Source organism: Oreochromis aureus, linkage group 14, assembly GCF_013358895.1.
Source record: "Oreochromis aureus strain Israel breed Guangdong linkage group 14, ZZ_aureus, whole genome shotgun sequence".
NCBI classification, from domain to species: Eukaryota; Metazoa; Chordata; class Actinopteri; order Cichliformes; family Cichlidae; genus Oreochromis; species Oreochromis aureus.
This window is the reverse complement of record NC_052955.1, coordinates 19467618-19488632: the sequence shown is the minus strand read 5'-3', so window position 1 is coordinate 19488632 and position 21015 is coordinate 19467618. Positions and strand designations below refer to the sequence as shown.

Here is a 21015-nt window from a genome sequence, read left to right as displayed (position 1 = left end):
CACTTATAGTCCCTTAACAACAGGAGAAGTCAAGGGTTAATAAGATGAAGGTATTAGAGCTGGCCTACGCTTGAAGCAAACTAGTACTTAAGGGAGGCCAACTGTTTAAATGGAGATAAGGCCTCACACTTTCCATTGGCTTATGGTCACTTAAGGTTTTCCATATGAAAAGTCAAGTGAGGTGAAGAGCAAGCATTCAACAAGTTTGACTGGAACCATTTTCTACCATCTAGCTGATTTCTGGCTTAGATTGATTTCTGTTCAATTATGAGCCAGTCAGTTTTATGCATGTGCAAGACAGGCACAGCAGCACCAGCAAATAGCTAAGACATAATTGTTGTGACAACAAAACTAATCAGGCATTTAATTCAACTTTACCCAGGAGAACACTGACATTTTAAAGAAGCTAACAAAGTCAAAGCTATCCGGCACTCACAGCCAGTCACAAGCCAGCAGCCTCGGTATGAGCAAAGGATTAAAGGAGCTACAAGGATAATCATGGAGATGAGTGAAAAAGATAAAAGTAGCACTGCAAAAAGATGCAAGTAACTGGCATTTGTTGTGTTACATAAATCAGTTGCTTCTGCTTTTGTTTGGTAAGTTAAAATGTGTCAGGTGAAGGCGGGTTTAGAGCAGCTCATTTTCAGGTAATTTGTAGCTCTTTCCAGTAGCAGAGCATTTTATTTTTGTTTTTTTAATATACTCAGTGCAGTTTTGATGAAATTTTAAAGTTCCTTTAAATTAGTTTTTTTATGAAATTAAAATTTCATGTTTAAAAACAAGATGATTTTGTTGTATGTATTTGCTGTCGATTATTTACTCCATCACTTTCAACCTGTCAAATAGCAAACTATGTGGACATGATGAAGACAATGGTAGGAACTCTATAATCATCAAAGGATCAACATAAATGGATAAATGTTGATCTGATTAGTTCTGAAATCATTCGGACCAATTTTGAAATAAAAACCCTGAAAAATATTAACCAACATGTACACTTGCAAATATATAAGACATGAAAACAGAGCCCCTGAATACAATTTCTGCGCCTAAAATGATGTGTCATCAAAAACTTTGTGACTCACCTGCTGGATTATGTGGCACTTAAGGCTTCTCCCTTACTGCCCAAAGGATCCACCACAGTAGGTGGATCTGCATGTTTGATTTGGCATAGATTTTATGCCAGATACCCTTCCTGACACAACCCTCTCATTTATCTGGGATTGGGACTGGGAGGACACAGGAAAGATGATGAGGAGGCACGGTGGTGGAATGAGGGAGTACAGGAAAGTATTCCAAGGAAGAGGTTAGCAAAGAAAAAGCGGGACACTTAGGGAGAAGAAGTAGTAGACAGGAGTGCTGGGAGGTGCGACATATAGCAAAGAGAGAGGTGGAAAAGGCTCAGTGAGTTACTGTGTGAGAAAAAAACACTGATTAGCAAGGCACAGAGCTGGAAAGCTGGAAAGGATGTGCAGCAGGTTAAGTTTAAATGAGGGATAGAGATGGAAATGTATTAACAAGTGAAGATAGTGTTTTGAGAAAACAGAAGGGATACTTTGAGGACCTGATGAATGAAGAAAATGCAAGAGAGGAAGATGGATGGATGGAGGATAATTAGTGAATTGGGAAGTCTGGAGAACTAGCGTAACATACCTGTGGGCGTATGGAGATGCCTGGGAGAAAGGGCAGTGACTTTTTGACTAGACTGTCTAACGTAATCTTGCAGAGCTGGAGGACGACAAACCAATAGAGAAGCATAGAGAAGTGGTGTAGATTTTTAAGAACAAGGGTGCTGTGCAGAGCTGCTGCAACTACAGAGGGATAACACTGATAAACCACGAAGGTTTCCACGAAGATATGGAAACCGAATTGTTGAAGCTAGGCTAGGAAGAGAGGTGATGATCAGCGAGCAGCAGTAGGGCTTCAATGCTGAGAATGAGCATTACAGATGTTGTTTTAACAGTATTGATGAAAAAGTATTGGGATGGTCAGAAAGAGTTGCACTGTATCATTGTGGATTTAGAGAAAGCATATGCTAGGGTGCCAAGAGAGGAAAGCCAGCTCAGACTTGACTGATCAGTAGAACTTGAACTCAATGTGGAGACTAGAAAACCTTGAAATTATTCTTAATACTCATTTGTGGATATCTGTTTATAGCAATTAGTGTGTGACAAATAACGCTTTTATAATTAGATTTCATGTGGGAAACTTTGCACTTGTTCTAATACTGTATTTACTATGACAATGCGATTTATGATTGGTGTTTTCATAGTCAGCAGTTAAAATATTATACCTCTTAAACCTTGTTCAGATTCAAAATCATGTGCATAAACAACTACTGATAAGAACCTTTGGCTCAGTCAGTACTACCTCTCCAAAGGTAACCCCAAAACCACCTCAGTGGTTCCAGCAGCTGCAGCCAATTACTGCAAAAATCTCTGAAAACTCAACAAAGACAGAGAGGAGCTCTCACGAAAACACAGCAAGCAGCCACTTAGTACAAAGTTAGCTACATCAACTCCACTTGTACTTACATTATGCCCCAATCTACTTACACTGGCAAATCCAGGGCTTACATTACGCAGAAATAAGCACTGGATATCGGCAGAATGGGCTTACCCAGTCATTGTTTTAACTGGGCTTTTGTGAGAGAATTTTCAGGCCTGCTGTTTAAAAAAGAAAATATTGAGGACAAAAATAAAGTAGTTGTTGGCCACCGTCTTCAGGAGATGGAGTTCAGGGGATTCAGAGGGTGTTAAGATGATTTGGAGGCCTTTTCTCCTATCAGATCATCTAAAATGTAAGTGATTACACCGGTAATCAGCTGCAAGCCCACACTGGCACAGTCTGTGTTTAAGAGATAAAGGCAGAGAGAGAGAGAGAGAGTTAAGAATGAAGAGAGAGCCAGAAAATGAGAGACCTATGAGATACACAACGGAAAGAAAGAGAAAAGGAGTAAGAAGGTGGCAGATTATTTCTCAATATTATCACACGCCAGGATGGCCATTCTCCCTCTACTTCAGCTTTCTCTCTCACACTCTTGCTATTCAGAGATTCATTTGTGCTTGGCCAAACAAATAGCTGACACTGGCTCATCAAAGCTCTGGATTGGCAGTCTGGGCCAAGTGGGGCTGTTGACAAGCGAGGGCAGCGAAAGCAGAGGAGGAGAGGAAAGAGCAAGACAGAAAGAGAAACAACAGAAATCCCTACTGTAATTCCCCAAACTGTAATCCACTGGGTTTAATGGTGTATGTGTGTGTGCGGGGATTATACATTTATCATCAGTGCTCATCCCTGCTCTCCTAGCGTTGTGTGTGTGTTGGTGTGTATGACAGGAGAAAAGCCAACTTGTATAGAAGGCCCAATGATGCCAGTAGAAGGATTTAATCCCTCACGCTCTATCATATAACCACATATCTTGGCCAATTCAGAATAACAACTACCCTATTCACGGTGGCTGATCCCACCGATTAGCCCTGAGATGGAGACAACCCCCAACACACACACACACTTACTTTCCTCCTCATCTCTACCACTAGTCAAACATACTGCACATTTTGTCAAAAGTGAGGATCCCCCCACTCCCTCTTGCTACTGTGTGTCCATCAGTCTTTCACAACTCATTTGTTTCTCACTATTAGTAAACTGGTTCCAGAAGGAGTAATCAAGACTCCCATAAGCTTGTTGAAGTCCATAACCTCCATCAACTCAAGGTCAAAGGTTACACCAGGGTGTGTAAAACCCTGGCAGGTTTTTTAACGCAGAAAGGCGACTTAAAGGTTTGCTGCCGTTAGAAACAAGATTACACATTTAATTCACCAATGCAGCACAAACGATCTCAAAGATATAGATTGTATACAAACCTCTCTCTCTCTTTCTCACACACACGGATTAGGTGTGTGTTTAGGTCTCCTTCTTTAGAGAGACAGGAAATCAGAGGTTTAGAGTATTAGCAGAGCAGACTACAAAAATAGGTGATGCTAGTGAGGTTAACCCACATCTGCAGGATTTTCAAGCCACACAGAGGCTTCTCTTGGCTCAAAATGGGCCTTTGGAGGGGAACTATACACAGCACCGAGTATGATTGGTATGTACGGTAAAGGCAAGTAAAGACTATCCCCTTATTAGACATCAGGCTTGATAAACAAAAATGTGTATAATGTTTCCTTGAATGAAAAGCCTAATTATTTTCATAACAACATTGAAGGAGGGAGGTTATTAGGGTGGGTGAAAGCTTTTTGAAAGGGGCACCAAAAATCTTTCTACCCAGGGAAAAAACTGCATCTTCAACTGTACTTGATTTACGCTTTTGTAGGAAATCTTTGTCATAATTTGAGGTAAGAACCCCCTTTTCACCCTACGCCGTAACCTTCCATGTCACCTGACGTGCACCCCCCAAAAAACAGAATCACACATCAGGTTGACTCAGCCGACAATGATGAAATGGTGTGGAAAATGTAAGGTTAAGAGGGTTTTCTGAGCCAGATTTACTAAGGAGTTGCATCAGCGCAAACTTGGTTTTGGTGTAAAAAAGTTCTGTCTGTATTAACAAAGAGTGTGCAATGACAAGATTGCGTGTAGAAGGTGGGAACTCTGACAACTGAACCTGTTACATATGTATTACATTTAAAATATAGGGAGAGGAAAACTGATTTGCTAAATTTTGTGATGTGCAATTTACTGCTGATACTTTATGCCTAAAACAGACATGTTTTATTTTTTTGCACTTGATGTCAAAATTAACCGAACGCGCATGCATTTAGAAAATGATACAAATTTTGTAAATCACTTATAAAAGTAATCACACCTCTGAGCACTATTTGAGGACTGCACTCAGAGTCTACTATACCCTGTTTAGTAAATAGCTTGAAGTAAGAATGAATCAACATAATATGCATAAGTATGAGTATCTGACCAGCTGCGGTTGAATATTTTTATTAGATAGTAGAAAAGCCTTGCCGGTTGATCAAAAGAGTGATCATTCATGCCTCTATGTTTAAGTATTTTGCAGATAATTTGTATTATACAGTAGCCAGTCGTCAGTTCACAGGACAAAGCCAGCCAAAACTAGCACTGCCGCACACAAAACACTATCAAACAGTAAATCATGCCTTCATGAAGTGTGCAGTCTCCAGTTTTGGTTGAAACTGGTGATTAAATGTTGATTCAGGGAGAGAAGTATTTCTGTTCTTTAGTTGAACCTTGCTTAGTTCAACAGTGAGAAAAAACATAAAAACAGATAAAGAAATCTGCATTAGCAGAACAAAGATTTGTTACTGAACCAAAAATTTTACCTCCCTGAATCAAATCCTTTCCAAATGAAAACTGTACATCAGCACCTTGATGTGAAATTTATGCATTACTGCAGCAATCGCTTACAGGACTACAAAGTAACGAAGACATCATGGTAACCCCCCATTAGACACAACAACCAGAGCAGATCTTTCTCATAGTGCAGAGATTTGGACTCTAAGTAACCCTTTATATGTCACACTGAACATTTTAACCATGTTGCATCCTTCAAAATTCACAGGCTGTTTTTGCCCATTTACTCCTTCAAATTGAGGACTCAAGTTTAACTACGAAATTTAACCATCTAAATGTCCTGAGTGTTGACTGAACTTTATATGATGACAGATGCAGAATAATGGTATAAGGAATACAAAACGCTGCATTAAACAAATAACTCAGTGGAACACACTAAGTCCTAAACTTTGACCCGTTGACTCGTTTGTCGATTTAGAAACATTAGCGGTGTAGGTGTTTAGACCAAAGCATCCTTGGCCGTCGTGACCTCTCAGGTATGCGACTGTCACTAAAACCCCTGGGCCATTTGGGGATTTTGAATGTGGCGTCTAGATAGCTAAAACATGTCCATAAAGCTGCAGCTCAAGATTGCTTTCCTTTGAGTATGAACAGAGCTGATCGCATCAATCTCTGCTCTGGAGCTCTGCGGCTCGGATTGGCTTCGGCTTTTGTCCACTGGCTCTAAAAGGACATGAATCAAACTGAGGGAGACAGATTAGCCTTTGGTAACAAGGGATAATGTTCAGCACATCAGAAAAACATACTTTCACCATCAGCAGATACAGGCCCAGACATCTTTCTTTTAAGCTAACACACTCTAATTCATGGCACGCTGACACTCACACAAATGTACATACACTCAACATGTGTCCTGCAGATGTAGTAGCTATGAAACAAGGCCCTGTTCTCTGTGTATATGAGAGAAAGTGCGAGGGGGAAAGAGAGCAAGAGAAACAGAGAGAGAGACAAGAAATACCTGAAGAATGCAAATATATGAGGGGAAGAAAGAAGGGAAATTAAATGAACATTAATTCTCCCACAGCAATTCCCTCTTCTCAGCACGAGGAGATGAAAGAGCAGCAATGCACTTTCTGATATTTATTTCTCCTTAAACACACGGCTGGAGTTCTGTTCTGGTACACTGGGCCTTGCTTGAGAGGATAGGGGCACCCAGGGGCCCCTTAGTGCCTGGTTTACTAATTAGACTTAAATATGCAAGATTGAGCCAATTGAGGATTAATTAACTGTTTATTTCTCTTCACTCCTTCTACTGGACCCACTAGACTTGGGTAGGATGAGCATAAGAAGGAGCGCTGGGTGTGGCTGCTTGGACAAGTGAGCAGTTTAGATGAGTGCGTGTATGGGTGAGCGTGGCCCACTGTAAATAGTGTGGCGGTAATGCCTTTTTGAATGAGTGTGGGTGGATGTCTCTGTCATCGGCCACACAGTGGAGAGCTGTTCTAGTTGTTATGTCTGCGTGTGGATTGCAAATGACTACAAGACGGTGGCATGAGGGGACAGTAAGGGAAAACCTGAGGAGCAGCTGTAGCTGAAATATGATGAGTAGCTAAAAAAGGGCGTCAGAGGAAGAAAGACAGGAAAAACAAAAAAAACCCTCTATATATAGAGATGTGGGTGACACGACAACAGAGGAGTGAGACAGAAGCATGTAAAAGGATACAGGAGAGGGAACTAATAAGGTGGGTGTGTGTGTGTCAGTTGGGATTGTTGTAGCAGCACAATCTGTACACAATTAGGACTCCATTAGAAGTTTAAAACAACTCATGACTTCCATCTGTTCCTGAGGCCTGGAACGTGAGATTGGAGACGACAGGTGTCTAAATGTTTATCAGCCATGCTGCATTTATTCCTGTGTCTCCGAGTTAGGAGGAAAAATGACCCACACTAATCTAATTCAAACTAACATTCACTTTGGAAGGTTTCTGGTGTGGCAGGAATAAAACACATGCTGTTCAAAACCACTCGAGTCGGTACAGTATGAACATTGGCATGTGCTATTTAACTCCTCAGCTTCGTGAGAATAAACACATGCGCACATGCTGATGCATCAATCTTACAAAATGAAGTCAAAATACGTAGCTAACACTTAGAAAGTCAGGGCGTTAAAAACATGCTGCAGCCCATTTAGCTACAAATCTGAAATCAGCAGAAAGAATAAGCAGCTAGTACACGCAGCGACTCTAGCTAATAACATTCAGCTGAATGGCAGGGAGAAAAAGGTTAAGTGTACACTTAAGTATCTGAGCAATTTGAAAATCTCTGTTGGTGGAAACTCCATGGAAAAGTAAAGTAAGCTACACAATGTAATAGTCCCAACATATGACAGCACAACCATACTTTACACAGTAATTGTCACATTTCAAGCATGTGACTGGATTCATGCTAATCAGATCAGATTTTTCAAGTTCAGGCAACACATACAAAGGTTACACACTTTATTTGCCCTTCAGCTCCTGTGGTTACATTTAAACATACAATCTGAAAAAACGTACCAAGGCTGACCTTAGATTTGAGATGGTTTTATGTCAATAGCAGAAGAACTGTGTGAGAAACAGTGATTGTCATGAATTTCACATTTTTCATCATCAAGTTATTTATAAAATAGTCTATGTAAATAGTTTCCCTTGCTGCAGTGCTACTGTTGAAAGAAGGGGGCAGTAAAGCACCTACAACACCATGAAACAACAAGAAGAGAAGAACAACATGCTAATAAAGATCAGGCCTCAAACTGACAAAGTGTGCAAGTAAAATCAGGAAAAACATGCAAAGCCAGCCAACGACAGCTGTTAAAAAGATCCGCATGGAGGACTAAACAAAAGCAAGCTCCAGCACAAACAGTGCCAGGTAAAGCTAGCATGCTGCAAGTCTGCCACAGCCAATACGCGGTCATCTGAGAGCAGCATATGGTTGACTTGCTTCAAAAGCCCATCCTAAGAAAAAAATAACAGACTTTCAAACACAATTCCCAAATACAAAAGTATAAAAGTATTTGGAAACGTGGCTATTCAATGTTTTCTGAAGCAGATTCTACTTGCATCATTTTTTCCTTGTGCTAATTCACATTGATATTCAATTTGCATGAGGATAAATGAGATGAATGCACATGAACAGGAGATGATGCAAAAAAAAAAAAAAAATCTTACACATATTAAAGTTTTGCAAAATCAAAAGAAACCAAGAATACTTTAATGTGCATGTATGTGTTTTCTTAGTCGTACGTATGTACAGTACATCATCACAGTAGTTGTTGCAGTATGGCGAGATTGCTCAAGTGTTTTGCTTTTAGAATGATTTAATATAAAATCTATCCAAAATAAAACTAATAAAATACACAAACATAACCGCTCTTACATAAACATTCACCACAGCCTGTAATGACGTTTTCCTCCTAAATTAAAAGCAAAGCAAAAAAAATTGCAATTTATTGTAAATAATTTTACGTTTAGAAAAAATGAAAGAAGAAACTACAAGAAAAAAAGATAAACAGACAAAAGTAACGTTCCGTTATCTTCACACAGTAGTAAACAACTGGTTAACAGATTTAGCTAGATTTTGTGTTTAATAGAATAAAATCTGAAGCATTGCTGGGTCATTTAACAGGAGCAGCAAATGGAAGTAAATAACAGACAGCAGCTAATCGTAGGAAGTTAAGTTTGACGTAATTTAATTGGTCCTGAGTTGGGATGTAAACATTAATACCAATGACAATCTTCTTATTTCTCAAGTCGATTATATCGCGACAAGTTATTTTATCAGTGTGTGCCGCGGGACATCAGCCATTAATCCATGAGCTACATCATAATCTCCTTCTGCTGGCCATTAAACCCCCTACCTTTTCCTGATCTGTAAATCAGCCCCATTCCTTGATACACCTCCACATTTTGGTCCCCTGGGGGAAGCCGTTGCTGTTGAGGAGTTTTACACCGATTTGTTGCCAATTTGTTGCTTTCCAGAGGAAAAAAGTAAATGTAATAATGAGGGGGGAGAAATTCATTAAACGTGCAGAAAATACTTTTCAAGAACAAGAAAAAGATTCACGCGGATGTTCGTGCGGCGCATAATCATGCCTCTGTCTGCTTAGCCCACGACTGCATAAAACATTGAATCTGGGGATGAACACGTTCTGCTGCTTTCATTCTCTCTTTGGACCCTCTTCCTCTAAACACTCCATCCCCACTCCTTATTTTCCTCCCTCCCAAATCCCTCTATCTTCCTTTCTATCCCTCTCCCCTCTCTCTCTCTCTCTCCTCTCTCTCTCTCTCTCTCTCTCTCTCTCTCTCTCTCTCGAGATCTTTCTCTGCGACTGCCAGAAACCACAATCATAAAATTATTAAAATGCTGTTTGGCTGCCATTAATCAGTAATGGTGATAAATCCTTGTGTGGGAAGTGACAGAGCATTAGTTACATACCTCTTGGCCTCAAAGACAGAGAGTAATGAGCCACGAGCCGGACCGGGTCAATCATAAACTCATCAAATGCGTCATTTAATTTCTTCATTTAGACAAACACAATTTGTTTATGGGAAAGATATCAGGTGTTGTGGAATGAGAAACAGCGCTGAAACGCTGGTACATTAATCAGGGCTTGATTACACGCGACTCTGCGGTTGTTTATCCTAATTTCATTCATTTCCATCAACAAAGCAAACACAGACGAACACAGCCATTAGTGATGGTTGGGGATGGCACAATTACAGCCTCGTATTAAATAAAGTGATGATGAATGGTCCAATACAAACTAAAACAAAGGGGTTTTTATTACTTCAATTCCATCCCAGCCTCGCCTTCCTGTGTGTGTGTGTGTGTGTGTGTGTGTCTGTGAAGCTTCTCTGGTGTGAAAGGAGAGAAGCTGTTTCAAATTTATTACCAGAGGAGGACATATTGATGAGAGAAAAAGAATAGGGAAAAATAAAAAAAAAAAACTTTGAGAAGTAGTGACTCCTTTCAATTGGCTGTTGGTTGCATATGATAGCAAAGGACAGCGTTATATACAGCAAATCCTCTGTTACCGTTTCTAATTGAAATTGGTGGGTGAGCTTGTTACAGAAGCAGCTCAACCCCAGAAAGTAACACACAAACACATGCATTTATCTATAAACACACAAACACTAGTTTAGCATAAACTCGAGTGTATGCGTACCCCCAGACAACCCCCCTACACAAGCTGATAAAGATGAAAAAACTAACAGCAAAGTTGGATATTTTTCTTGATCATGTAAAGCTTCAAGAAGCTCAACCAGCATGTCTGCAGCTTGTTGATGCCGGCTTACAAAAAGCTACAGAACCGCACGGGGTGTTTTTCTCCAAACCACTCACTGTTAGCCATAACAACACCCGACACCTCCTTTAAATATAGCTGTAAAATTAGCCATGTGTAATTGTATAATGCTGCACTCGTTTCAACAATATCATAATTATGCACTTGCGTGATTTGTAAACCTCTCACAGAGCAGAGGCACATTCTGGGGAGTACAGTAGATACTCAGTTTCTTGCCTGCAGCCATGAAAACACAACTTGTTTTTACACTTTTACATATTAAATGAGATATAATTTGTTTGTTTGTGAGCTTTGGAGGCGCTGGTAGGCAGATTCGGTTACATTTACACAAAGCTTGACTAGCATTTGCTTGGATTTACATTTGTCATTTCCTGTGACTCAGTCATGCAGGACTGTAGCACAACAGCTGAGGCTCTACATGCTGGCATGAAGAGATGCATAATGTGTGGTCTTGGACTTGATCTCACTAAGACAACACCTAAGCTTGGACATTAACAGTCAAAATAAAAACAAACAAATATCTAAATTTGAGCTTAACAAGCTCTGGAGTTTTTGCCACTGATAAAGGAATAGTTCACCTTTGTTCGTCTAGCCTGTATATTGAGACAGCTCCTGAAGAAATGTCTTCCTTCTCCTAAGATCTCAGTCACAAATGCCTAGAGACCAGTCGGCAACCCCATGACAACTGCCAGTTGCTGTGGGAAAATATGCATTTCTAAACCAGTTCTTGAGCGTCTGCTTGAGGTTGTTGCAATAAAAACTTGCTTCCATCATGGAAGACAGAGTTGTCTGCACTTGCCAACAACTGACAAGTCTCTAGCAATGTGTGACTGGAGCCCAACTTACAGTTTAGATTAGATTTAGTGACATCAAACAACCCTTGACGCTTGTTCCTTTGACCTGTAGTGCTACTTATCGAATGCACTGTTACCCAGTCTTGGAAACAGCCACTGTAGACATGTCTGCCTTCTATTAATCTAATTCAGCAATATTTCTTTCCATTAATCATGACACTGTTAACCATAAAACCATGCTGTAAGCTGTTTCAGCCATTTTCTTTCCACTGACAAATCATATCAGCCTGGTTTCGAATCTACTTTTGATGACAATACAAACATTAAAGTATCTCCAAAACGGGACATCTCACACCAAAACAATCTACATGGATAAATACCATTACAGGCCAGAGGAAATCTAATACACCTTATCTATTCAATTACCAAAATGGCTATCAAAAGAATGCAGCTGGATGTGTACAAAATCCAAGGTTGCTTCAGCTTCCCATCCGACATTCATTCAGCCATTTTCTGTATCTGCTTATTTGTATTCACGGTCACAGTTGGGCTGCGGCTTGCACTGGGCAGAAGGCAGCGAAACATCACAAACACACATTCGGGCCTATGAGCGTTTTTAATTTCAAACGCACCTCACCTGTGAACCTTTTCTGGCCTGTGATACGAGACCAGCCGAGGCTACAGACAGGCTACACGTCGGGCCAACTGGACAGTTTTGTTGCCGATTCAAATCACACAAATAAGCTGCATGAAATGTCAACACAGCCGATCTTCATTTAAACAATTATGCTCGTTCCAAAGTTGGAAAGACGACTAGAAAAAAAAAAAGTGGTCGAATATTTCCCTGTGAAAATTGGAGAGTGTTAAAATCTGACTATATATATACACATGATTCATCAAATGGCAAATGCTTAGTAACATGGTGATGTTATTAATGACATCACAGAGTTTGTTTCTCTTCAGTTCATAGCAGAGGGGGAGGGGGTTTGGGGGTAAAGTACTTTTCAGAAACCCAGCAAGCATGTAGAGCCATGTTGCCGAAGTAGCACTATCCCACTCTGCATAAATTCACCGAGACCAACAATCATGATTAACAACCACAGCTACGGTAACAGCCAAAACACGATTGCATTTCTGGCATAATTGTATGGCCCCGGCCTTAACATGAAGAATAGTGTGTCACAGGGTGGAAATTATTCCAAATCACGAAAGCAGGAATGCACAGGTCAACACTTTGCTGCAATCCATTTATGTCTAATCCAGGGCCAATTGGACAGCTACATCTATTAAACGCCCCGCAGAAATATTTACAAACACAAAGTGAGGAGATGGGGCGATCCTAAAAACCACATGATATCACAGTACGACTTGCTAAAAGATTCACCTCTTCACCGTCTTCCCTTGCAAGAAGAAAAAAAATGCCCTAGACACAAAATCTTTTGCAGCAATACCTTTCACATGGTGAGAATTCCAGTACTGCTGCTACACACGGTCTTTACTCTTTCCTTCTAATCTTTCTCTCACGCTCTGCATTCTTTGCATTCAGCCTCCCTTCTCCACCATCTTCCAAAAAAAGCCCTGAGTGCCTGCCAGTGGTCCAAGGTAATTAAATTACTTAGCAAAGTTTACTTAACAGTAAATGGTTAGCAAAATTTAAGGTGATTGCAAATTTGCTTTCATTTCACTTCAATGGCTGGCCTGTTTAAGGCTCGTCTGCAAATAATTAGCACATACATTTGCATCAAAATCGTTTAAACCATATGTTGCAAAATTATGGAAAGCAGCAAATTAAAAATATTCCTTTTCTGTTATGGAAATGCCTACATGTTGAGAGGAGAGAAAGAGAGAGTTAGAGCGGGAGGGAGGAGGGAAAGATATCACCATGTGTCTCCAAACACCAACAACAAGGAGGGGAGAAAAAGAAAAGGAGGAGGAAGGAGGGTGCAATAATGATTCAGTTTGGATTTGAACACACTCATAACGGTCTTTTTCAAGAGCTCACCAGATGCTGTTTGAAATCTGCCCACAGAAGAAAAACAAAGCTTTCCTCAATCTCTTACTCTCCTTCTCTTTCTCTCTCTCTCTCTCACACACACACACAAACAGAATCAGAGAACTTCCTCTAAGTGGCTCTGTCTGGTACAGTATATACTACTCCCTAAGGCAGGGCAAGGAAAGCTGTACATTAATTTGACAAGTAGTATCGACAACCTGAACCCTCAGTATCACAGAGAAGGATAAGTAAGGCTAAAATAAGTGACAATAAATAAGGCGATTGTGGACCCCAGCATCCAAATAACCTAATATTTTCTCAACTAATGAAGTAATTATTTAGTCAGTGCAATTCCAGAAAGTAAAAGAAGAAATCCTCAAATGTTTTGTCCAACCCACACCCTCCTCAAACCCAAAAATATTGAATATATAATGATGTTAAGATAGAGAAACGCAGCAAATCTCCATGTTTTGAAAGCTTTAACCAGCATGTGTTTCGCGTCAATAAACAGAGTTATCAAAATAATTGACAAGTGAGTATCTGCTGATCCGCTCGTCAGTTAATCTCCCCTGTAGCCAATTATTTTCAGTTACCGCTGCATCTACCAGTTATTTGCATGAGGGGTTTGTTGAAAATATTGTTTGATTAAATGTTTGACAATAAAATATTGACAACCTGTGAAAAATGTCCACAGTTTGCAAGGGGTGCAAACTGACAAAAGCCAGCGTAGATTCCCGTTTAAAGACTGCACCCATAATCAAAAAAGCTGCAGATACATTTTACTTAAATGAACAATTAATACAGTGTATGCATTCCTTTTAATTAAAAAAAATATAATAATTAAAGCACAATAAAAACAATGAATAAGATGAAAACATCACACAAAGCTCTGGACCGATTGATGAACAGCTTCCTGTTAAAATTAGTGAAATTCAAGTTGATAAACTTATTGTAGAGGAGCAGTCAAGAGGACCAAATTCTCCTCAAAATCCTTGAACGTTTCTTCTTTAAAGGTGCAGCGCACTCATCATTTCGCCAAAGTTAAGACTGCTTTAGCGTTTCGCAGTGTGCTGTTGAATTTTTGCCGTAGCTTTAATGTTAAATCAGCTAAACTGTTCCCGTAACCTGGCAATGCAGGAAAAGCAAGAAAGCAGGACATGACAAAGCGTAGGATGCAGCCGGACCTGCGTTTATTATACCCATAAAACAAACCAAAAATCAATTGGCACATAAACCTCGTATCCGTGCAGTCATTTGCTCAATCATACCCCCCTCCCCACGACTAACAGACGCCTGACCTGAAAGACTTCCTATTGAAAATAGAGATTACTTGTAAGTATAGATGAACGCAGATCCAGTTCTTTTTAAAACTCACACACACACCCTTAAAATGTGCACTTCTTTTGAGGGGATTTTGTGGAAGCTCACTATATGGTATAGTTTTTAAAGGGAGCTTGACAAACCCTTCCATCCATCACATGGCTATCAGTGTGTGTTAGGGGCTGTTTGTTAAAAATCTTATTCAGGTATTGGGGTCTTGTATAAGTGGAGGCCCCATACTCACTCTCTCTCGCTCCCTCTCCCTCAGAGACATAATTACGAGTGTTGACTGGAACAGTGAGGTAATGGCACATAAATCCAGCTGATCAATGGTTACGGAGACTAAATTACAGGACACTCTTGTCCCATTATCCTCTCAGAGGACAACAGGAGATGCATTCCTGCTGAGATGCAAAGGGGATTTCTGCTGCAGTTGTGTAATTGTTTCCTTTATTTGAATACGCTGGAAGCAATGTTGTTACCTTTCTAGCTTTATGATCACACAAACAGGAAACCAAACTGTATATCAAACTACACTCTCTGTAATTCCACTAAACTAATAAGATGTTTTAGGTAAGGCTTTTAAAACATGAGCAAATATCACTTAAGAAGCTTTATTAGTACTTCTCCTGTTTTTTCTTTATTCTTTGACCACACCTTTATTGTTAAATTAGGAAAGCAAAACATGACTGTTATAACAAATAAGTAAATTACAAAAAGCATATAGTGCTGTGTCTTGTTCTTTAAATAACACCATCATGTCTAATTGTTTACAATGTTTTAATCCAAGAGGTTCCCTGATTCTGATTACAGAGCACCCTGGTCATAGTAAACGGGCATGCATTTAGACTGAATGCGAGCGAGGGGGAACGTGAAGTTAGGGGTTATTACAGGGTAATTCCCTTGTGTTTTTACAGAGAAAATCCCCTTTGAAATGAAGGTCATCGCTTGTGTTTGTGACAATCATTTCAGTCATGTCATACAAAGAGTGTTGCCACAACCGGAGTGACAGCAAGGTGATGAAGATGGATAATGCGATAACTGCAATTCGCCGGCTAACAAATCCTGTGCTGCAATCGCGTGAAGATTGCTCAATCTAAGTAGATGGCAATAACAGTAGAGATGAGAAAAAACGAAGAAAGACAAAGTTTATAAAGAAAAAGTATGTATTTGAGCGAGCAACAAAAAGAAGAAAAAGAATTGGGTCTCGCCTCTGTCGCCCAGTCCCCGTCACCTCTTATCCTATCAGAACAAAGGGCGGCAGCCTCCTAAATGCAGCGCATTAGCCCTTTAGTTCCAGAGGGGGTAAGGTGACACCCTCCATGTATGTGGTCTGTTCAGCACACATCTGTCAGGGCCTAAGGGGGTAGGCAGGAGGGGGTGGGAGGGACAGCAGGACCTAGAAGCACAAGGAAGACGGAGGAAAGAAGGAGAAAGCTGAAGAAAAAGGGGGGGGGGGGTGTTTTGGGAACCCTGCTGCGACCAAGAAGCCGAATACCCTGTATTTACTCTGGATGAATTAGTCCTATCGTATGATGCTGCTAAGCTTCGCTGATCACGCAATGCTTTGCCTCTTCAGTAAAAGACACACAAACCCAAACAGAAGAGACTGAGACACTTCAACAGACAAGCTGATAAAAATAAATAAATGCGCACCATCACACCCCGGTAGCAGCAGTAGTGATATTTATTAAAACTGAGTTAAACATGTCATGCTGAACGACTGGTCTCTGAGACTTCAACAGGACTTGTTCTCTGTCTCGCCTCTTATTTATTTTTTTTACAGAACGCCATAAAAGCAAACGTAAACACGGGATTTCGACTGACATGAACAGATATCAACAGTGAATTTATCGGTTACTCTTACTGACTCAATAAAACAAGATTTTGTTAAAGATCCTTGTTAAAAATAATACTACTTGACTTGGAATGTAACATAATTTCATAAAAAGGCAATACGTTTCAGAATAATTAGTATGAAGAATTTGGACTATATTTAAACTTGGCCGGACTGTTGATGAACAGAATATAAAAATATTTGCACTATTACTGATGAAAGTTGGAGCTCTTTTTCCTAATCAAAGCTGTATTTTAAAAAAAGAGGCATCGATACAAAAAAACTGCAAATTTGAGCCTTTTGTATTTCAATATGACGCATATTCACGAACACCACTTATTATCAAAAAGTACATTGGCCAGACATTCAAATACATGTGTCTTATTTTTCATTATTAATAAAGCATTAGGTGTTTTAATTATAACTCTGTAGCTGAAGTTGAAAACTGAAACAACGCTCGGTTTTTCAGCTAGGTGTCAAACTGACAGAAGAAGTTAATTCAGACCAGTGAAGCCCTTCCAAGTTCAAGCCTCTGATGAGATCTTAAGGATTGTTTGTTTTGCTGCTGTCAAAGGTTCAAATGGGGAGAAGAAGGAGGTTTTGATGACCCTTGGCCCTCAGGTCCTAAGTGGGTGTTCTGCAAACACTCCCTATTGACATGTGGATAAGGAGAGGCCCGCTGCTGTGCACAGTACTTATGCTCATTTGAGTGGAAATGGACACTGCTATGAAAAGAGCCAAGAACCAAGCAAGTGGCTGAAAGGAACAAGAGTATTAGATATAGTAAGGGTGTCATGGTTGCTGTGTGTCTGAATGGAGGTATGTATGGATCGAATAAAGTGGTTTCTTTTGTGTTTGTCAGCTTTGAAAACAACAAGGTTGCTATACTTCTTATTTATGTGTGATTTATGACGGCTCAGTATGTCGCTCAAGAGATGTGCACATGAATCAGGGGACAGAAATAAGTTGTGCTGAAATCCAAATGAATCAAACATATGGAGGGTGTCACACAGTGTTACTTTGGCCTCTATGTAAATTGTACACTGCCCAAATAAATCCAGATAAACTTCTAGTAATGACAACCTTTCCAAAAAGTTTTTCTGTTTTCTGTCTCATACATTTTTTGATAATCCACACTATGCAGGAAAAGCAAGCACTATATAATAATATATAATAATATTAATAATAATGATGAAAAAAATGCTTTAAATGCTTTATATATCATAAACAAGATACAGAAAAGGTTTCTCTTCATATATTTTGGAAAGATGAACCAGATTCAGGATGTAATAAATAAAATGTATGCATCCTGCTATGATGCAACATTTTACTATAAATTCTATGTGCATAAGAATTATTACATATATAAATAGTGAAATTTTGATCAGTATCTTATTATTGATTAAATTATGATAAGCAGGTTTGGTGTGGAAATACGGGGTGTACTCTGTGAGTGTGTGTGTAGGTGTGTGCATGTTTGATATGTAGGCCAAGCAGGAAGTGACCCATAAACATATCCATCCAGCTCTTTCATTGGGGGCCAGTGTTGCCCTCCTCATCCCGCTCCACACACACACACACACACACACACACACACACACACACACACACACACACACACACACACACTCTCAAAGCCCCTAGTGAGCGCTAAGCAGGCCAGCGGGCCAGCCGAGGGGGCTCATTACAGGTCCACAGAGCCCCCCAACACAAAGGCCTGAGCCGCTTTAGCCATGGGATGATCTGCTCTCTACTGACTAGAGAGAGTCCATAGACGGACAAAAGGAGGGAGGGGAGGGAGGGGATGGGAGAGAAAGAGGTGAAGGAGAGCAGAGATGAGGAGAGGAGAGGAGAGCCGCGGGCTTTAAGGATGTCAGGAGACCCCGAGAGAGAAAGCCTGGCGGGCGCTCAGAGAGGAACGGAGAGAAGGAGGAGGAGGAAGCTTAAGCTCCACGGCTACGTCAGGACATTAACATTCACACAACCTCCCAACATCTGCTGCTTCCTTCTCGCCTTCCATCCCTATCTCCCTCTACCCGCTAACAACGCTGGAACAAAGACGGTGAGACAGAATGAGCGGACAGATAGACGGAGAGAAGAGAAACAAAAATGGGGAGAGCAAGGAGAGATGTGAGCCAGATGAATTAAGAAGATTTGGCAGCAAGAGACTTAGCAGCTGCAGGTTCAGAGGATTTTAGAAGTAAAACTAAAAAAAAAGGATATCCCTAATAATTGTAATTATACAAATGTGATGAAATTACCAAGGGCACACTGACTAAAACTGAGGGTGAAAAGCTGAAAATAAACCTGAAATAAAAACACAATTATAAAAGTATTAAATATAAAGTATTTCATCAAGTTAAAACCGTTTGCCTATTTATCTTTTATTATGGGTCTTTATGAGTGACATGATCACCCGAAGACCTGATACAGGCCAGGCTCGGCTCTATGGTGGAGACAGTTTCTGACTGAGCCATAAAACTGTTCTTCTGGAAGCCTCCAGGAAAGAGAGGAAAACCAGAGACATGTCCAGCGCATTAAACCCTCTCCTTTAGTCCTGCGTCTGGCCCTGAGCCTGTGTCTGCACCAGTGTGACCCAATGCACTCAAAGCCACATGCTCAATTTTATGATGCTTCACCGCCATTAGTACAACATTAGCCTTGAGGTGCCAGTGCAACGAGCTGGGGCTATACAAGAATACGCATGAGAAAAAGAGAGAACTCAAATATTTCTAAACTAGTTCCCATTCTTTAACAAAATAAATGTTAAAAATCACCAATCGTCACATGTAAACTATGCCAATTTAACATATGATGGAGTATGTAAGATATGGCTCCGAAAGTTAAAGTTCAACTGAGTGAAATCACATCAAGGGATGGCAGTGTTGTTCTGTGGCCTACGGCGAGGGTGAACAAGTCTTAAGTGAGCTAAGTATGTGGCTGGCGGGTGCTTTATAGATGATGTATAGATGCTTGGTTCTTTCATATATTTCCTGTGGTGAAATTAGAGCCCTGTTCTGAAGTGCTGTGTGAGTGTGTGTGAGAGTGTGTGTGTGTGTGTGTATGACTGTAAACATGAAGACATCTTTCTCCACAGTCAATCTCTGCCTGTCACATCTGGCTCGCAACTCTACCCCTCGAATACACACTGGAATATATACACCGTGTACATGGTGACATCTATGACTTATGTACTGGGAGGAGTGTTTGAAATTAAGCTGCAGTGAATATGGGCCCAGAAGCACTCAAAGTGGAGAGTGTGGGTGTGTGTGTGTGTGTGTGCGCATTTGTCTGTGTGTGTGTGAGGTAGTTGTAATGTATGTGGGGAGGGTTGCTTTGACTCTGTGCGGAGGAAAACAACCATGAAACCCATTCAGGTTCACAGTGGAGAGAGACAAGAGACTGTGGCTTAATCCCAAAAAGTTTAGCGGTCCAGCTGGAAAACGTGTTTAAAAAAGTGTTATATTTTTAAATGTAACATATTTATCACTGTATATAAAAGAGGTCACCTGCTGGTTTCTTGACTACTGTCTCGAAGCCTTGAGTTTGGCATTTTAGTCAATTATAGTTTTCTTTGGGAGCTGCAAGTGGCCAAATTTGGAAGTGAGGGTGGCTCCAACGCTATCACCTAGTGCTAATTTGCTGGGTTAGTAAGGTGGACAGACCATATGAGTGCATTGCAAAGACACAGTTAGCTACTTTCTTGGCCAATTACAATTATTGAGAATGCTAAACATTGGTGAAGCCGCCCAGTGGCTACCAATAAGTACTAACACAACTATTACAGTTACTAGAATTTCACCTACTGAAAGCACTGCAATCAACTTGGCCAACACGGGAAAGTAGCACATTTATCCAATCAAAACACTCAGCTGTGACTTTAATATGTAGCTACGTCAAAAAGGGTGCCACTGTGTAGTGGTTGGTGGATTCTGCTGCTGCTGCCTATTCCTGAGTGAAATTAGATGAAAAGTCTTTATTTCACCAAAATCTTTCTTGTGATTGTTTTGGTCGCTAGCAGATTGCCACAAGGGCCAGTGTTTGCATGGAAGACAACAACTTGTCTGCAAACTGTTGTCAACTACTTGTGGAGCAGTTGAAAAACTACAAAAACTGTGACACAAACCAGAAACAGAGAACGCTCGCCTTACAACTGTGCCACACTGCTCCGGTCAAGACATGTTAAACTTTTATTTTGAAGTTAAATGCTCGACTTTTTACCACCACTGCCAGAGTTTTAATTGAGTCTTTGCAGACAAGTCTGCATCTTCCATGCAAACTATGAACGAATGTTTGCAACCAGTGCAATCTTGCTTTCGAGAACATATACCTCTTCACAATCATTTTCAACTAGCAACTGCCAGCAACCAAGTTGGGGAACACACATTTTTTCTCACTGGGTGACGGATGGTTACCAGATGGTTGCTAAATGGTCTCTAGGACTCTGACAGGGAACAGTCAGTGG

The 21015-nt window shown here is 40.4% G+C and overlaps 1 protein-coding gene across 2 annotated transcripts in view; it reads right to left on the bottom strand.

The window, feature by feature from the left end:
• Positions 1–21015, bottom strand: part of rsrc1 (arginine/serine-rich coiled-coil 1) — a 119385-nt gene that overhangs the window by 41276 nt on the left and 57094 nt on the right. The window lies entirely within an intron of this gene.